The sequence below is a fragment of the Dermochelys coriacea genome, chromosome 5, assembly GCF_009764565.3.
Source record: "Dermochelys coriacea isolate rDerCor1 chromosome 5, rDerCor1.pri.v4, whole genome shotgun sequence".
In the NCBI taxonomy this organism is placed as follows: domain Eukaryota; kingdom Metazoa; phylum Chordata; order Testudines; family Dermochelyidae; genus Dermochelys; species Dermochelys coriacea.
Window position 1 is genome coordinate 90,592,819 of NC_050072.1, and position 20,035 is coordinate 90,612,853.

Sequence of the window (20,035 nt, forward strand, 5' to 3'; positions counted from 1 at the left end):
TGGTCACAGCACACCATCTGTCTAGTCAACCATTAACTAGACTAAATGGTGCTTCAGACAGATTTAACTCCTTATCAGACTTCGAAAACCATAGATATAGTGAAAGATAGTGTGGTGGAGAACAGCTTGCCACCTGCTCTACTCCTTCAGACCCCCTGTGACGAATCGGGACTGTTCTTAATGTTTCCTCTGAATATTGTAGGGTGCCTCAGTTTCCCCTATGCAGTTCTTAAGTATCTAGGTGGTGGGATAATGGTGTATGATCATTGCAGAGCCCTAGAGGGCAGATGTTTACAGGGGTCTGGACTTAGAGAATGGCCAACACCCTGTTTCCTGGCAACTGATGGCCTGGGCCCTTCCCCCCTGCAAGGTGAGAGCTAAAGGGTTGGAGAACAAAGGAATCAGGTGCCCTCCTGGCCGGGGAAAGGGACAAAGCCCAGAGGAGGAGGGGCTGGAGAGAGTTTCAGTTTGTGGCTGGCTGGGCACATGGAGTGAAGTGCAGATGTGGTTGTCTGGCTCACTGGCCCCCCAAAATGGACCTGGCTGAGGGGTCCTGTTCTTTGCACCTACAAGCTCTGTTTTAGACCATGTTCCTGTCATCTAATAAACCTCTGTTTTACTGGCTGGCTGAGAGTCATGTCTGACTGCAAAGTTGGGGTGCAGGACGCTCTGGCTTCCCCAGGACCCCGCCTGGGTGGAATCACTGTGGGAAGTGCACGGAGGGGCAGAGAATGCTGAATGCTCCAAGGCCAGACCCAGGAAGGTGGAAGTTGTGTGAGCTGTGTGTCCTGAAGACAGAAAGGAGACTTCCCCAGAGTCCTGACTGGCTTCGTAGGGAGCAGTTCCAGAGTACCGCCTGGGGACTCCATGACACCCCCACAATCCCATGTAGCTCCAGAAATGAAAGGGACAATCCAGTCCTATGTTTCATTTTTCAATTAGAAGGAAATACTCTCAGATCGCAAGCAGAGCTGTCCTAGATAATGACAAGATTTGACACAATTACCACCCATCTAAAAGTATGCTAGAATCCTTTGCACTTTCAGCAGTATGATGAAAGCATAATTGGATTTTGATATATATGGGTAGAGATGCAGCATTAAATCAACTGGGTGCAAAATGTCCCTAATATTCTGAAGCCTCCTTACACATGGTGGCTTAGCTTAAAAACCAGTGCTTAAAACCAGGCCTGAATCCACACATAAAATGTACATTTAGGATGGTTTAGAACACTATAGGATACATTTGTATTGCAGAGGTTTGCTTAACTTTAAATGGAGATGGAGGAACTTGCTTTGAACTGTTCAAGCTGCGATTGCTACTAATGACATTTTCTGAATCAATAGAAGACTTTCATTGACATGTACTTCCCTTTACATATTGTAACCACATTGTCTCCAGCTTCCACTTGTCTAGGATCTCTGATGCAGAAACATTCAATATTGATAAACTAAAAAAGTCATCCTACCTAAGGTGAACTCCATTTAAATGCTCTCTGACTTGTCAATAGCCTTCAGAAACTAGAAGACATGGGGAGGAAAAGAACTGAAGAGGAAAATGTAAAACTGTTTCCTGTAAATGAATTTCAGAAGATCTTTTGCAAAGTGGAAGAAAGGGACAGGTGGACCAGTTGAGTCCAACCTTCCAGCCTCATCTCTAGAGACCTGAGGTCTGATTTTCCTCTCAATTACCCCAATTCTTTATCAGCATTATAAATGCTCCCAAGTACATTATACATACAGTTATAAAAAGGTACATAGATAAAGCTATAGCACACAGAAGAGACAGAAAGAGCTGTAAAGGTTTTAGAGTCACAATTCTGCAATTGCATCTATACTTTCAAGAGGTTCTTGGTGAGATGCCCTGTAAGCTTGGAAGATATTTGGCTTTAACCTCCTAAAACACAAGATTTTGCATCGCTCAGTATAATACCAAGACATCATTGAACTTCCAGTTTTGTTCAAGTTCTGTGGAAGTAGAACTTTACTGTCCTGACTGCATTTAAAGGGTGAAATCCTGGTTTCAGTGAAGTCAGTAGGTGTTTTCCCATTGATGTCAGTGGAGTCACGATTTCACCCCAAGTCTGTAATTGTTTTTCCAAGACATGAATGGATTTGAGATAAAAAAAAAAGACAAAGACATTTTGACTAGTTTAAATTGGAAGATTAATTTCTCTTAAGAACAAAGGCAAGCTGTGGCCTCAGCACCAGCTGGTATGGACTTCAGGCTGCTTGATGGAAAAAGGCCTAACATTCACAAACATTCTTCTCTAACTCTCATGATAGCAAAAAAAAAAAAGCAAACTTTAGAGTCAGAAAATACATGGGATCCCTTACCCAATGGCTCACAAGGTGACTTAATAATAGTTTCAAATATTAAATTGAGGCTCCAGTGTTCCATTGGGCATTGGATTTAAGGGTTTGAAACCATGTTGCTTTCAGAATTTGGGAGCTGTGACTGAAGAAGCAGGCTAGAACTGGAAAGGACGAGATGAATGGTACCCTTGGGCTGAGACTTCCAATGAACTACAACTCAGACCATTATAAAAATCAAAACAAAGGAAATTCAGAATATTTTATGTGGATTGTCTCAGGGGAGTTCAATTTCGACCTCATGCACCAAACATACCATATCCTCCAAATGCCCCTGTAAGCTTTGGTGGTGGAAGGTTTTCTGTATTTGAGATCAAGCAGCTCTTGAACATACCCATATTCTGGGAGATATGATTGTCCAGATTCCGTGCAGGGAACCTTAGTTATTGTAAGTCCCTGTGAACACCTGTGCCCTTCAAGAGACTCTTTGTTGTTGCTCTCTCTCACTGCTAGCATGATGTGACCAGTATCCTCCCTTGTGCACATTCCTATGTACACGTACCACTTTCAGGCCAGACTTGCTCTTCCTGAAAATCCTTTCTTCCTGTGCACTCATCTGAGGAGAAAGACCAAAGCCTGACAAAGCAGACAATGTTATGGATGTATTTTCAAAACCCCCTCTAGAACACTCAGATCACCACCTTTGAAAATTCCCCTCCATATCTGTGTTACAAGCCACTCTATTAGTAGTCAGGCCATCAGGGAGAGGGTTCCCAGATAGAGATGGATTGACATGTCTGCCTATTGAGCAATTATCCAAGACCTGATTCATAGCCTGATGGGAAAAAAAATTCTTGGCCATCTATGAGACAGATGAGAACTGTACTTGATGTGGCCTGTAACTGTAGTTTATAAAATGCTTGAATACTCTTCTCTCCTGAGCTTCACAAACACACACCTTTTAAATATCCTGGGGATGGGGGTGGATGCCCAGAGCGCTGGAAAGGTAGTATTTTATTTTTCACACCTACCACTTCTACACCTTTACACTAAAAATAGCTGGCATATTATTTTCCAAAGCAGCTCTTGATTTTTATTATTTTATATGCTGAAACAAATGTCAAAAGAGATGGAAACACTAGAGTTATTCTAAACTTGAAAGATTTGGGCTATGTTTGGATGGCAACTGCTTTAATTATCCTAAAAGAAAAGCTGTTTGTTTGCAAGGTAACTCACACACTATTTAAGTCCTTTATGAATTGTTTCAGTTGGCCAAGGAAAACAATGGGAAAAGTAAGAATTAATTGGCTGCTAATCTCTGTGTTTTTTTTAGGATGTTTTTGCAAGCAATGGATTAAAATCTATGTTTAATGCTACACAGTCCCAGCTGCAACCATATTAGGAGAGCCTCAGCTAAAAATCTCTGCAAAAAAGGACCTGTCCTCCCTCTCTTTGCTATGTTTCCACCCCCTGCATATGTAGGTGGGAGAGTGGGAGCTTGGGAATGTGAATTTGATCCAGCACTGATCAGCCAGGCAGCAAACTCTTATTGTTCTTTAGATACCAAACATAACTAGGGATAAGCCCAGTCATTCTCCACATAACACAGCTTTTGTAGTCAGCAGTGCGATTAACAGAAAAGGGAACCACAAAGAGGTTTTAGAGCTTTATTAAATTTGTCATAAATAACATATTCTAATGCACAAATCTTAGGAATTCAGTTCACGTTTATATTAGAAATGAAAAAAAATATTTAAAATAAAACTTCCCCTTCAGGCCTTTTGCAATTACTCACTCAGGTTTATGTACCTTTTTGTTCTCTGTTGTATATATATTATACTGTAAGAAAACTGAAAGGGAGAGATGAGAATCTGTTTCTGATTTATGTCAGAGGAGGGATCGGCAACCTTTGGCACATGGCCCGCCAGGGAAAGCCCCTGGTGGGCCGGGCCGGTTTGTTTACCTGCAGCATCTGCAGGTTCGGCAGATTGAAGCTCCTACTGGCTGCAGTTCACAAATGGGGACTGCGGGAAGCAGCACGGGCCGAGGGATGTGCTGGTCGCCCTTCCTGCAGCCCCTATTTGCCTGGGACAGTGAACCATGGCCAGTGGAAACTGCGATCGGCCGAACCTGCAGACGCTGCAGGTAAACAAACTTACCCTGATGGGCCACATGCCAAAGGTTGCCGATCCCTGGATTAAACAATACTTGACGTTTTTACCTGGTCACTAAACTGAAGCCAGTGATTTATACTAAGGAGTCTCATTTAGTATTCATGAGTGTGAATTTTTTGGCATAATAACTAAAACTACTTCTTACTTCTCTAGCACTTTCTAATCAAGGATATGAAACTGAGGCACAAAGAAGTTAAGACCAACATTTTCAAACATGGCACCTAAGGTTGAACACCTAAATCTATATTAGGCACTTGATTTTCAGAGGTGAGGTGAACTCATTTATTAATCTAAATGAGTTTAGGTGCCTAATGTCAGCCACCATATTTGCAAATTTTAGCCTAAGTGATTGCTCAGGTCACATAGGGAGTCTGTGTTATAACCATAAATTAGATTCTGTGCATTAACCAAAAGACCCTCTGTGATGTTACACCCCATATTCTTTATAGAAATATGCTTATGATATGAATATGGCATAACTAAGATGTATTTTAAGAAAGATGGGTCTTGTGAGATATCATTGGAAAGGTTATGATTTACTGAATGTGATTATCCAATGTATCATTTCTGTATCTGGAGTTAGGAATATTGACTATGTAATAATTACAACTAGGGTTATACCTGGGGAACACCCACCAGACTGTAATCTATCAGCTTGGATGGGCCATTAGGAAAGACAATGGGTCTTTAAAGATGCTGATCTCCCATCTTCTTGTAGTTCCTTCCTGTGGACATTGCAAATAAGCCTCATCTCATGGTTGCTTTAACACTGCAAGGTCATGTGATGATGTCACTTGGTATGAAATACCACCTTGGGCACTGCTGGTACTTTTCCACTGAAGAAAGAGGGTAGAGATCAAACAGGGAAACAAAAGATTCCTGCCATATGTAAATTATATTTAAGGCTGGAGAGTGAATTAATCAAGGTTGCCAGTTCTTCACTGAATCCCCGCCCAGGATGACTGCTGTAAACACTCAAGACTGATCTGGGAAGAAAGTCGGGCTGAGACAGGGGTCTAGCCTCTGAAGAGAAATTTCTGGAACTCTAAGCTGCAGAAACTCTGCAACCAGCCTTAAACAACGTTTAGGGTGAGAAATTACTATTTGTAACCAGTTTCTTTAGTGAATTAAGCTTAGGGTGCATGTTTGCATTTTGCTCAGTAATCTGCTTTGTTCTGTTTGCTATCCCTTATCACTTAAAATTTACCTTTTGTAATTAATAAACTCATTTCTTGTTTATTCCAAAACCCAGTTTGTGCAATTCATAACTGGGGCTGGAGGCTGTGCATATCTTCCTCCACATTGAGAGAGAGGGCAAATTTCATGAGCTTACGCTATGTAGATCTCTATACAGTGAAAGACAATATAATTTTGAGTTTACACTCCAGAGAGGATATGCACCAGAGTGCTGGGCAATTCCCTGAGCTGAGCCCTCCCACACAGAGCTGACAGACTGTGTGATTATACAGGTGGGCGTGTCCCTGCCTGCCTGTGTGCTGGAAAGTGGGGCTTGAGAGCCTGACACAGCAGCACAGAGTGAGGGAGGGGACCCAGGCTGGTGGGATCAGATGGCACATCAGGTGGTACTCCCCAAAAAACCGATCACGCCCTCCTCCATACATAATTTTTATTATAAAATCATATGCAAAATGATCAGAATACAGCAGAGAATCAAAATGGCCTATTATTTGAAATTTCTCCAAAACTACACAAGATTTTTTTAAACTTTGTATGATATAACATATATCTTAACACTCTAAAATTCAAGTCTGGGGCATTTTTTATATTTAATTATTTATAATTATGTCTAACCACTCAATAAACAAAATATGTCCATTTCTGGATCCTACCCTATTAGTACCTTAAATACAATCGGTAGAAACGTGTAAGTGAAATTCATAAAATTACACTGTATGTGAATAACCATCTTTAATTCAGATCAATGTAAGGCTTACCTACAAAATTAACATTGACCTACAGTATACTCTTTATAATGATAACTTGCCAAATATAAAATAATATTGCCTGCATCAAATTCTTCATATACCGTAGTTAATTGACTTGGTTATTGTCTTCATATCCCTTTAAAAGGGCACGATCAAGAGTAACAGTGTATAGAAACATTTTGTTTGCACAATCTATCTTGGTCTGTTTCTGTTCATGATTCATCTGGATCTATGCACCTTACAATTTGTTTCAGTGCATTTCTATACATCACAAAATCTCATCCTGAGTATTATTTAGATGGCTGAAAATGAGATGGAGTGTTAACAGAACTTCTAATTTCTGAAATGACAGACCACCAATGAATTTTATTTGTAAAGGTTTGTTTCATCCTTGTTATTATTAGAGATTCAACTAGCCAATTTATTGTATTGACCTACACTAATTTAAATACATTAAGAGCATTTTAAGGGTCATTTAATTTCCCACTCTGCAGACAGTTTAATATCCCACGGTGACCATTATTCTTGAGGGCAACTATCTATTTTTCAAAGGATATCTATGACCAAGCGTATTTTTCATATATAAATTAGCAATTAAGATTTCTTCAGATTATATCTCAAAATATCAATTATATACTCCGCAGTGATTTGAAAACGCATGCACACGTCTCCGTGTTCTGTTAGGCCAAAAAATAGTTTGAGGTTAGTTATGTAGCAAGTTTGAGCATTAAAGCAACAGCATGTTATTCTTGGGACCAGTACTCACCACAAGATTTGAAATTAATCTAACAGAGTCACTATTCATCTTCATAGAGTGAAAAAAAATCTAAAAACCCTATGCCAAATCATGGGGTTGAATAAACTTTGTCTACTAAGCAGAAGTCCATATTGCCAATGCCTACTCATGTACCTGACCAGCACAAATGGAGAGGATTTCAGTTGTTTGTTGCCTTCTCCATCAAATATTTACAAATATCACATTCAGACAGAAATCTTAGAGATAAAACATGACAAGAAATACCAAGGACTAAGTTACATAGTTCAGTGGAAACACTGACCCTGAAGGAGTTACTTCTTTGCTGAATGCCTGTCTACACACACTGTAAAACTTAGATAAACAAATGATAACTATCTTCTAGAGGTGTAAGAGGAGCACTCCTTTTTAATGGCATTTGGATTTGGTCAGTTTGTTAGTAATTGACTGTTAACAACTAATTTATGATGCATCATCTATGCAGTCTATCGTAAGAGCCCATTAGTCATCATTCTCTCTTAGTAATAGGAAACAGGAAATCTATAAAGTTTGTAAGTGGGACAACAGCCAGGAACTGTCCTTAGTAACAACCTATTATTCATAGTAAATAAAGGTGTAATAACCATCCCCCAAAAGTTTATATAACTAATAAAAGACATTCCTTACATCAATTTTTGGCATTTCACAATTTATATTTTTCCTGAATTGTTTAACTGGCTCATGAAGTTTGGCCCTCATGCTGGACAGTCTAAGAGCCAGCCAGATACAAAACAAGATACTTGCTGAAATAATCTAAACCATGTAGAAAATAGCAAGAACATGTAGAAAATAAAGATCCTTAACAACCATGAATAAACGAATATCAACTAATGGAAGAATTTTCTTGACCTTACATCTTTGGAGAGCAGTGTGCTCATGGTATATTCATTTACAAACAACACTAGAAGATGGGTCTTAAATGACAGATTATGCATAGAATCCCATATAATTGTGAATGCTACTGAAAAGCATTTTCAGCCAAGAAACAAAACCAGCAGAGGAAAAAGGAAACAAAGGTTTAAAAAGACTAAAACAAACATGGTGCAATTCTTAATAGTCTCTAGGAGAAGTTTATGTTCAGTTGTTCATTCAGAATTAGTGGCTCTACTCTACCACTCATACTCATGTGGAGTAGTGCATACTGGAATCAAGTAGAGCAAATGTGGAATCAAGTCCTAAGCAGAAACAGAAAGAGACAAGCGGGGCAAGAAGGCGAGGGAGCAAGAAGAAGGGTACTGTCAACGCATGCAATCCGATTGTGGTATTTGCTGTTTTGGCCACTGTTTTGTTAGCAAAGAGTGAAGCTGAATACAGGATAAGTTGAACAAGTAGAATTTTATTAGACTCTGTGCACTGCTCTGTCTATATAGCTGTGTTTCTTCTAGCCTAACTCCATTAGTTTCTCAGTTCCCCTGCTGTCTCACCCATAACAGTTCTTCCGGAGAACATGGACACTCTGGCTCTGGCCTAGGCCTACACTTAAAATTTAGATCAAGCTAACTACGTTGTTCAGGGGTGTGTAAAAATTCACACCCTAGGCACCACAATTAAGCTGGCCTACCCAGTGTTGTAGACACAGCCAGGTCAATGGAAGAATTCTTCCACAGACCTAGTTACCACTGCTCAGGGAGGTGGATTACCTACATTGACAGAAAAGCTCCTTCTGTCACTCTAGGAAGGCTCTATACTGCAGCGCTACAGTGGCATAGCTATAGTGCTGCAGCTGTGCCACTGTAGTGCTTGTAGTGTAGACATAGCCTCTAGTTCCACTGATCATGATTCAGCCACAGGTCATGTAGTCTTGTGATTACATGAAAATTTCAAATTTCATTTAAGGAACATATCTCTTAAATATATCCAATTCAAGTACTAATGGAAAATGTGTCATGAAAGAGCATTTTGGCTACAAATTTTGACTGAGAAAGAGATATTTTAATTTAATGTGACACTGAGGATGATCACTTCATCATGAAAGAGCAAGTTAGAGTTTCACGCATAGTATCTTACCAATAAATAACGGTATTTTTCCTATACTAAGAAAGGATTCAATTTCAACAGGGACAGAAGAAAATGGAGACAAACTGGAGGGCATTGGAGTAGTGAACAAAACAATTAAAGGAGTGTAGGGATCATCTTATATATTGGTTGTCTAAACAACAGCTAAGGAGAGTTGAGGGTGGGTAAAGATAACTGTTTATATATATTTTTAAAAGCATTATTTATTTAGGGAGTAATAAATTCTAAGTAGAATAATCAGATTACAAAGAAAAAAATCCTGCAACTAAAGGGAAATCTTCATCAACAAGCTCTATTAGACTGTGGTCCTAAGAAAGGTGTGGAGGCCCCATCACCTAAGACATTTAAAACTAGACAAGATAAAAACACGAGAAAATATACTTTAGAAAGCAATCCAGTAGTGGCAGAGGTGGGGGGGGGGAGTGTTGAGTGGACTTATAAATGCTTTCCAGCTCCAAAAGCTGCTGAGTGCTTCTCATTCCACTACATGTCAGCTTAACTCATTGACCAAAGTTACGGGTGTTAAGTCATTATTAGCCTAGCAGAGGATGAAAAGCTGCTACAATCCTGTGGTGACTCACTTCTGAAACTTCAATACATCCTGAAGACTGCTGATGCTTGATCTGGTAAGTGGCAAATTCAACAGCGCAGTACGTTTGACCTTATTTAACACAGCCATGGTATGTTTCTGGAAAAAATTATTCAGAAAATGAGTGGGTGCTGCAGAAATATGTACATTCATCACATGTACTCTATTATGTTGTTTTGTAGACAGAAGATAGTCATGCTGTTCTGTGGAATTCTTCCACATCAGAAAGGATAGGCCAGTCATTACAACACATCCTCTGTTATAAGACTTGATTTACACAAGTGCATGTGAGATCAGAAACTAGTGGTTACAAATTGGAGGAAGCACAGAATGACTTTATTATGGGTGAGACAAGGTCATTGAGGTAATATATTTTATTGGACCAACTTCTGTTAGCGAGAGCGACAAGCTTTTGAGCTTACACAGAGCTTTTCTTCAGGTTTTATTATGGGTGTAATACTAATGGAGATTTACTAGTATTCAAGTTTTGCTAGTTATATTTTACATGAATGTAGTGCCAAATCTCTGTGGTTCTGTGCAAAGAGTGTAGGGGCAGGATTTGGGATAGCATGCTGGGTGTAGGCCAATGGCAGAAATAGAGAAGCTTCCACTATACAGATTTCCAGCCCTCTGCTTCATGGTAGAGAATTGTAAAGGATACAAAAGGCTAATTCTTCCACTGGCATGAAGACACCTCCATATCCTGGTAGGGCACATCCACATCCTGGTATTCATTCCTCTCCACCACTTGCACAACTACCCAGCCGAGTTTCTTAAGATGGACACTGGCATGAAGATTTTGAATAGGAAAAAAAAAAGTAATCTCTGGAGGTGCTTCTTGGATGTGTAATAACAAACTCCATAGAATATTAAGTGCCTGCAGGTTGTATGCTAGGATAATCCTGGAGGAAAAATCTTAAACCCATTTTAGTGGATAATACTGTAAACTACCTGGGATAGTGAAGTTTTATTGTAATCTTCTCTGTATTCTGTGGCTGATGTGGGTTTCCTGAATGGAAACCAACAAAAGATAAAAATAAAATAAACAGGCAACAACTAGATAAAAATTATAAACACATGGAAGAAAGATGAAGGAGCCATTTTACTAATTCAGAATAAGCAGTAGGACAAAAACTAACCCTGGACTACTAGAAGTTGGAAGCTGTGCCAGGTGTTGCTGGAAAAGTAGTTTTCCACATATTTGCAATACAGCTTTAGATTTTATGTATGACCATAATATTTTGATAATTTGGTCATTCTCAATTTATGTTTCCTCCAAATAAATATCTACTGATGCATTATATGTTTTATCCTGAGTAATGTCAAGCCCTCTAATATGATCTGTTTAATATTATCAGCAACACTGCTGGCTTTTTTGTGTTTTGTGCAGTGGGAACTTAGAACTGGGGCACTCAGAATTTTGTGGGAGCTCTCAGATTATCAGGTTTATGAATGACTTAAAATATTACACTGTATTTCAGTGTTTTTAATATTGTGTTGGCAAAATAAAAATTAAAAGCAGAATGGGTCAGACTGTGAGATAATTACGTAGCCAGAATCGGGAGCAATTGGTGCATCATGGTGGTGAGAGTCACAAACTCCCTCTTGATCCCTTTAGTGCTCATGGGAGGAATTAAACTGCTCTGAGCCTATACCCATTCCAGCAGTACATACTGCCTGACAGTCTGGTAGCATTGTCAGCCAGTCGATTGGGGAGTAGCATTATCACCCAGTCGATTGGTCTTTAAAGACAACCTATAGTAATTTAGACTCTGCTAGATTTGTAAATATTTTTACCACAGGTTTTGCCTATGTAGACTCTTGCACCAGATACTGAAATGACTTGCTAGCAGTGCTGGATATTCTGAAGTACTAATCATAGTTAGGAAGACATATGCAGCTCAGTTTTCACACCAATCAAAAGTATTATAGATTTCTTTTGCTTCATTTTACTCCCCACCTTTTTCCATAATTTTTGGTGTCACACTCAGAACAATCCCTTACAGTGATTGATTCCACAAACCATAGAGTAAAATTCCACAAACCATTTAGTGGCTGATTATTGGTGTGCCGACTCAATGGCACACAATTAACAACACTTTTTTCTCCTTCCATCTGTTCTAAATCCATCTGGATAACTGTTCTAAAGAGCAACCTTCTTGTTTGCTGTGTGGAATACGAAACTCAGCTAAATATGCCTACTGTTATTCCTAATCAAGTCATAATCTTTTACAGCAAACTTTGCAGAAGAGTCTGCAAAGACACTGGCTTGGTACCATGCCTAAAGTTTCTACATAATGCTCTCTAAATTCACTGACAAGAAACTTTGTTAATTCAGATTTAAACTTGCCCGGTGGTGCCTCCTGCCCTTCCAGAACATTGAGTTCAGCTCTGAAAACCCGGAAATGAAGACTTAAGGTATGTGCCACCTCCACAATGCAACCTTAACTCTGCTCCATGGAACTGGCAATAGCCACTGGGAATGGTTCAGTAAAGCTACTGTCATAAATTGACGCAAAGAAACAAAGAGAATGTGCCATTGTTTACATTGTGTTTGACAGATTTGAATTCCAGTATGTATTTGCATGCTCTCCAGCTGTGTTTACGTTAGGCAGAGTTGTACTGAAAGTTAGAGGGATTAGTTATAGCAGGTTGGAAGAGCTGTCACAAAACAATAACAGAAAATGTGGTAATAGCAGAAGTGCTAAATGACCAAAAAGATTAGTAGCGACTGGACGTCTAACATAGTGAATGCCATTGAAAATGAGGTAGGATCAGAGGCTGAAATAGGGAAAGAACAAGTTAAAAGTTACTTATACAAGTTAGATGTCTTCAAGTCATCAGGGCCTGCTGAAATACATCCTAGAATACTCAAGGAGCTGACTAAGGAGATATCTGAGCCATTAGTGATTATCTTTGTAATAAATTTGTTAGTCTCTAAGGTGCCACAAGTACTCCTTATCTTTGTAAAGTCATGGAAAATGGGAGAGATGCCAGAGGACTGAAAAAGGACAAATATACTGCCAATTTATAAAAAGTGAAATAATGAAAACCGAGAGAATTACAGACCAGTCAGCCTAACTTCAGTACCCAGAAAGATAATGGAGCAAATAATTAAACAATTAATTTGCAAACATCTATAATAGAATAAGGTGATAAGTAATGGGCAGCATGGATTTGTCAAGAACAAATCTGTCATACCAATTTAATAGCTTTCTTTGACAGAGTAACAAGTTTTGTAGATTAGGGGGAAGTGGTAGATGTGATATATCTTGACTTTAGTATGGCTTTTGATACTGTCTCATAAACAAACTAGAGAAATAAACTGGTTAGAAAGTTTCCCCAGAGAGTAGTTATCAGTGGTTCACAGTCAAGCTGGAAGGGCATATCAAGTAGGGTCCCACAGGGATAGTTCTGGGTCCGGTTCTGTTTAATATTTTCATCAATGATTTAGATAATAGCATTGAGTACACTTTTAAAGCTTGCAGAATATACCAAGCTAGGAGGGGTTTCAAGAGCTTTGGAGGACAGGAATAAAATTCAAAATGATATGGACAAATTGGAGAAATGGTCGGAAGTAAACAGGATGAAAGTCAATAAGGACAAATGCAAAGTACTCCACTTAGCAAGGAACAATCACTTGCACGCATACAAAATGGAAAATGATTGCCTAAGAAGGAGTACTGTGGAAAGGGATCTGGGTGTCATAGTGGATCACAGGCTAAATATGAGTCAACTTCATTCTGGGATGTATTAGCAGGAGTGTTGTAAGCAAGACACAAGAAGTAATTCTTCCAATCAACTATGCACTGATTAGGCCTCAACTGGAGTATTATGTCCGGTTCAGGGCACCACGTTTCAGGAAAGATGTGAACAAACTGGAGGAAGTCCGGAGAAATAACAACAATTATTAAAGGTCTAGAAAACATGACGTATGAGGGAAGATTGAAACAATTGGGTTTGTTTAGTCTGGAGAAGAGACGATGGGGGGGACACATGATAACAGTTTTCAAGTACAATAAAGGTTGTTACAAGGAGGCAAGTGAAGCAGCAATGTACTTAAATTGCAGGTTTAAAGGCTAGTTTAGGTTGGACATTAGGAAAAACTTCCCAACTGTCAGGGTAGTTAAGCACTGGAATAAATTGCTTAGGGACATTGTGGAATCTCCATCCATTGGAGATTTTTAAGAGCAGATTAGACAAACACCTGCCAGGGATGCTCTAGTTATGTAGTCCTGCCATGAGTGGACATGCAGGGGAGTGGACTAGATGACCTCTAGAGATCCCATCCTGTCCTACGATTCTATGATATGAGGAGAGATGCGCATGTTCCTTGAAACATCAAGTATGTCTCATTTCAGTGCCGAGTTCTGCAGGTTGCATCAGTAGTGATGACAGGAGTAATCTTATCATAGGGATCAGCAGAAGCCTGGTGAAGGGACTGTACCATTTAGCAAGCCTGGAGCAATTTTCGTGGAGTACTCAGTATGAGCATAGGCCAAGTGTAGATAGCTCCACCTTGCTACTCCTGACCTAAACTCAAGCTTTGCCTTAGCGAAGAGAAGATGTTAAGAATTTGTCCTGCAGTCCTCATGTACACTGTTCCCTTCATGTTCTGCAGCATCTAAAAAGGCTGAGTGCATGTTAATGGCATGTTGGGACATTGCTCAAAGAGGGCAGAGTTAAGATTGTGTTGTGCAAATGATGTTTATTTTAACTGTGTATTTCCTGGTTTTCAGAGGTCTGAATGCAGTTGGACTTAATGTTTTGGAAGGGCACCAGGCACTCCCTGGACAACTTTATCTCTGTGTTAACGTATTTTGTCAGTGAAGTTCCTCGGTGTTTAAAAAAAAAAATCACAAAATCAAAAATACGTTGTTTTTTGTAAGAGATACTGTTAAATTAGGGAAGTGTAGTTACCGTTCTGGACAGGACTTTGAACTCCGATGCACTAGCCAGGTACACAGGAAAAGCCCCAGGAACTTTTGAATTTAATTTCCTGTTTGGTCAGCGTGGCGAACTCAGCAGCACAGGTGACCATGCAATCCCCCCAGAATCGTAGAGCATAGAATCATCTCCATCCCTGAGGTTATCGCAGATTAGAAGGCGAAAAAAACGCACTCGCAATGACATGTTTTCCGAGCTCATGCTGTCCTCCCTCGCTGATAGGGCACAGCTTAATGCATGGAAGCATTCAGTGGCAGAGGCCAGGAAAGAATTAAGTGAGCGCGAAGAGCAGAGGCAGGACGCGATGCTGAGGCTAATGGGGGAGCAAACGGATATGACGAAGCGTCTGTTGGGGGGAGCAAACGGACATGATGAAGCATCTGTTGGAGCTGCAGGAAAGCCAACAAGAGCACAGACCTCCGCTGCATCCACTGTATAACTGCCTACCCTGCTCCCCATGTTCCATATCCTCCTCACCCAGACGCCCAAAAACACGGGGGGGGGTGGAACTCCGGGCACCCAACCACTCCACTCAAGAGGATGGCCCAAGCAACAGAAGGCTGTCATTCAAACCGTTTGATTTTTAATGTGGCTACAATAAGCAATGTGACCTTGTCCTGCCCTCCTCCCCCACCCAACCCGGGCTACCTTGTCCATTATCTCATTTTTTTTTAAATTAATAAAGAAAGAATGCATGGTTTCAAAACAATAGTTACTTTATTTCAAAGGGGGGAGGGTGGTTGGCTTATAGAGAATTAAAATCAACAAAGTGGGCAGGTTTGCATCAAGGAGAAACACACACAACTGTCACACCGAAGCCTGGCCAGTCATGAAACTGGTTTTCAAAGCCTCTCTGATGCACAGCGCACCTTGCTGTGCTCTTCTAATTGCCCTGGTGTCTGGCTGCTCAAAATCGGACACCAGGCGATTTACCTCAATCTCCCACCCTGCCATGTCTCCCCCTTACTCTCACAGATATTATGGAGCACACAGCAAGCAGCAATAACAATGGGAATGCTGGTTGCACTGAGGTCTGACCAACAGCACCAGTGAGATTTTAAATGTCCAAAGGCACATTCTACCATCATTCTGCACTTGCTCAGCCTATGGTTGAATTGCTCCTTACTACTGTCCAGGCTTCATGAGCCATGGGAGCAAGGGGTAGGCTGGGGTAGGTGTGACCGTGCAGTGCTGCCGGCTGGGAGAGCAGCCTGAGGCAGAAGCCTCCAGCTCCCAGGAGAGCAGAGTTGCAGCAGAAGCGGTGGAGCCGTACACCATACCCTGGAGGTGGCTAGGAGCTGGGCAGGGAAGATGTTCCCAGAACCCCCAGCCAAGCTATATGTCCAACGAGGACAGCTACAGGTCCTACTGCACTATCTGCTACAGAGTTGCAGGAAAGCAGAGTTTCAGCGGAAGCGGTGGAGCCATACACCATGGACGAGGATGACTAGCAGTCCTACTTCACTGTCTGCTGCGAAGGCACACAGGAGATGCTGCTGTGAAGCAATACCAGCTGCTGCAGGTGCTTCTGTGTTGAATGCTTGGAGATCCTGGTAGGGCAAGGTACCTCGGCCAAGGCAAAAGAGCAAGAGCCCTGGAGCTGTTACATGTGTCAACCACAGAAGTGGTATGGGGTGTTACAGCACCGACCGGACTGGAATGTATGGCTGCAAAACTTCTTCACCAATGACAAAGGACAGGAATGTGATGCACCTAAAATCTAAAAAGGCCCGCACATTTCCCAGAGTCACTACCCTTGATAACAGAACATCAATGATTGCATTGGCTACTTGGATCACAGCAGCCCCCACAGTAGACTTGCCCACAACAGCAGCAGTCATGGTGAGCTGAGCGGGCTCCATGCTTGCCATGGTATGGCGTCTGCACGGGTAACACAGGAAAAAAGGCGCAAAATGATTGTCTGCTGTTGCTTTCACTGAAGGAGGGGCAACTGATGACATATACCCAAAACCACCCAGGACAATGTTTTGGCCCCATCAGGCATTGGGAGCTTAACCCAGAATACCAATGGGCGGTGCAGATTGCAGGAACTGTGGGATAGCTACTCACAGTGCACCGCTCCATAAGTTGATGCTAGCCACTGTAGTGAGGATGCACTCCGCCAACTTAATGAGTTTAGTGTGGACATATGCAATTGACTGTATAAAATCGAATTCTAAAAAGCGACTTCTATAAAATCAATCTAATTTCGTAGTGTAGACATACCCTAAGTCTGCAGCTACAGCTTACTTTTAGCAGTATAGGAAGATCAGCGAGGTGAGAAGTGGCCCATTCATCTCAATTAGATGTTTTTAGCTAAAAAAGAATACCCAGTTGAGATGAATATAGCCTCAAAACAAGTTCTGAAAGGTGTGAGCTGATTCACTCATCTCATTGGATGTTCTGATCTCCACTCCCTTGGTTCCAGTGCTTGTGGCCAAACACCATGCACTGAGTAGGCCTGTTCTCAACTCCTCACTTGGTTTCAGCACAGTATACTTGGTGCATGCCCTGAGCATATTCTCAACTCCCAAATATGATTTCAGTGCTGCGTACAGTACCAGGCACCTAACTTCCCCATTCCATTCCCCACCCCAGAGTCTTCATTGTATGCCTGTGCAATGGATCTAGCACAGAGGTGGGCAAACTATGGCCGGTGGGCCACATCCAGCCCGCGGGACTGTCCTGCCTGACCCCTGAGCTCCTGGCCCAGGAGGCTCGCCCCTGGCCCCTCCCCTGCTGTTTCCCCTCCCCCACAGCCTCAGCTCACTGCACTGCTGGTGCAATGCTCTGGGCAGCGGGGCTGTGAGCTCCTAGGGCAGCACAGCTGTAGAGCCACGGCCTGACCTGGTGCTCAGTGCTGCACGGCACGGCTGTCTGTCCTGGTGCAGCCGCGCCGCCAGCCACCGGTGCTCCAGGCAGCACGGTAAGGGGGCAGGGAACGGGGGGGTTTGGATAGAGGGCAGGGGAGTTTGCGGGGTGGCCAGAGATGTGGATAGGGGTCAGGTCAGTCAGGGCGGGGAACAGGGGAGTTGAATGGGAGCACAAGTCCCGGGGGGGGGGCAGTCAGAAAGGAGAGGAGGGGTTGGATGGGGGTGGTGGGGGGCAGTCAGGGGCGGGGGTTCTGGAAACAGTCAGGTAACAGGGAGTGGCGGGGGGACTGGATGGGGCAGTTAGGGGCTGTGGGTTCTGGCAAGGTCAGAGAGAAGGGGTTGTTGGATGGGGCAGGGGTCCCAGGGGGCAGTCAGGAAGGAGAGGGGAGGTTGGATGGGGCAGGAAGTCCGGGGGCGGTCAACGGACAGAGCGCGGCAGGGGTGGATGGGGCAGGGGCCATCAGGGGGCGAGAAGCAGGGGGGGTTGGATAGGGGGCGGGGGCCATGCCCGAACTTGCTTCATCACTTCTCCCATCACGGTCTCAACACTGTGGGAACATATAATGAAACAGGGAGAGAAATGCAGGGGGGGCGGGTAATAGAGATCTAGAGTTTGGGGGAAGAGCTGAAGCCTTCCTAGATTCCGCACTGCGCAACTCTGACCTTCCTTCCTTTCTTCCCCACATACTCCTGTGCTGCTCTGCAACCACCCTTTCCCCCTAGGAACAGCTGAGTCAAAGAGAAGGGTGAGCCTGGAGCCCTTTCCCCACTGTTGAAGTCAGCATGGGGAAGGGAGGGAGTTCTGGGTTCTTTCACTGATCAGGGAGCAGTGAAGGAAAGGGGAGCCCCCGAACCCCATTCCTCAGCCTTGTGGAGATGCAACAGGGAGGAACTGTGTGGGTAGGGGTTATTTGTAGGGGAGAGAGGGAGGAGGAGAGGGCACAGTTGGTTCCACTTCCCTTCTGAAGGGGAAGGTGCCCACTTTTTCCTCCTTATAGTTCTGGTGTCCATGTTTCTGAGTTCCTAGAGAGCAAAAATCCTTAATCATTGAGGAACCAAAGCAAAACTACATTTTTCTTCATCAGAACTCTGGTTATTGAACTGGATTTTCAAAAACAGTGTTTAGATGATCTCTTGCACTAATAAGAGTAATTGTTTAGGGTGTGTGCTGGCAGCTCAGTAGCTATGGCAGAACACAGCCCTAAGGATAAAGGTTAGCAGAGAGGCAAAGCCACCACCCTATCTTCCCAACCCTCTCACCTCCTGCACTGCTCTAGCATCCCCGCATTCCTCCCCCTCCCCACTGCTCCAAAATCACCACTACACCCAATATTCCATAGGTTAGGACCAAAAAGGTGATAAGAATCTGAAAATATTATGAGCAGCTCATGTTAAGGGACCTGTCTATCAGAAACACCTTGAACAAATGAGCCAACAATTTGCTTTCTTTTGATCACACTCAGTTCCATTGTTCAGGAAACCCGTGAAGAGTATGAGTTATGATTACATTACCCTAATTGATTATTATAGTCCTTCATCTTCCCTCTATTTAATTAATACTTATTTCCTTGACAATACTTCTAAAGTAAAATCAGAATCTGCATGTGGATTTTAGAGTACTTTAAAATGTTTTGGTTTCAGGGTAAAACTTCCAAAATGCACCCCTGCAGAATGCAGGGAAAAGGGCAGGGAACATGCATAATACGTTCTCTCAAAGCTGCCAATGGTAGAGCTCAAATTCATGGTGCATGGGTGCAGCTCATGTTCAAAGAGCAGTGATAGTCACCTTGAGCCACCTAATTACTGAGATACCACATCGCCTGCAAACCTTCTGGCTTCCACAGAGCCCTAATCGTGCTGTACACACGCATTTCACTATTTGTGGCACTTCAGTTTGGCATGTGCTGACCTGGAGTTACAAACTTTACCCTTAAAACCTTTTTCAATATTGCTTCCCCAAGGGGACAGTGGGTACCATGAACTAGTTTAGATAAATCCCAAGCAACTGAGGTCAGTTTGGGAAGAATCAGACCAGAGGTTAAGCCTGAGGTATGCACAAAAAGAGTTAGAAGAATCAGGTGATTTTGTAAAATGTTTTTTTAAGCTGACTCTCAGGAGATCCTGGCTCAAATGACCACAAATTTGGACCACTAACACAACCAATCACCCTCAAGAGGCACAGCAAATTCAATCTGAATAATCGTGCAGATTTTAGAGAACTTACAATAGTCAACCTTTCAAGAGAAGTGATGCTCAACCTTAACTAGAACAGAGGTGGGACTTCTCTATAACACATATAATTCATGTAACTGATTGGGAAGATCTGTGATCAATGCTCAACATTCATAAAATATCAAAGTACAGATAATTTCATATTTATTGATG

At 42.2% G+C, this 20,035-nt stretch overlaps 1 protein-coding gene across 3 annotated transcripts in view; it reads right to left on the minus strand.

Annotated features, from left to right (window-relative positions):
• LOC119856417 (aminopeptidase O (putative)) overlaps positions 1-20,035 on the minus strand; it is a 372,700-nt gene that overhangs the window by 118,558 nt on the left and 234,107 nt on the right. The window lies entirely within an intron of this gene.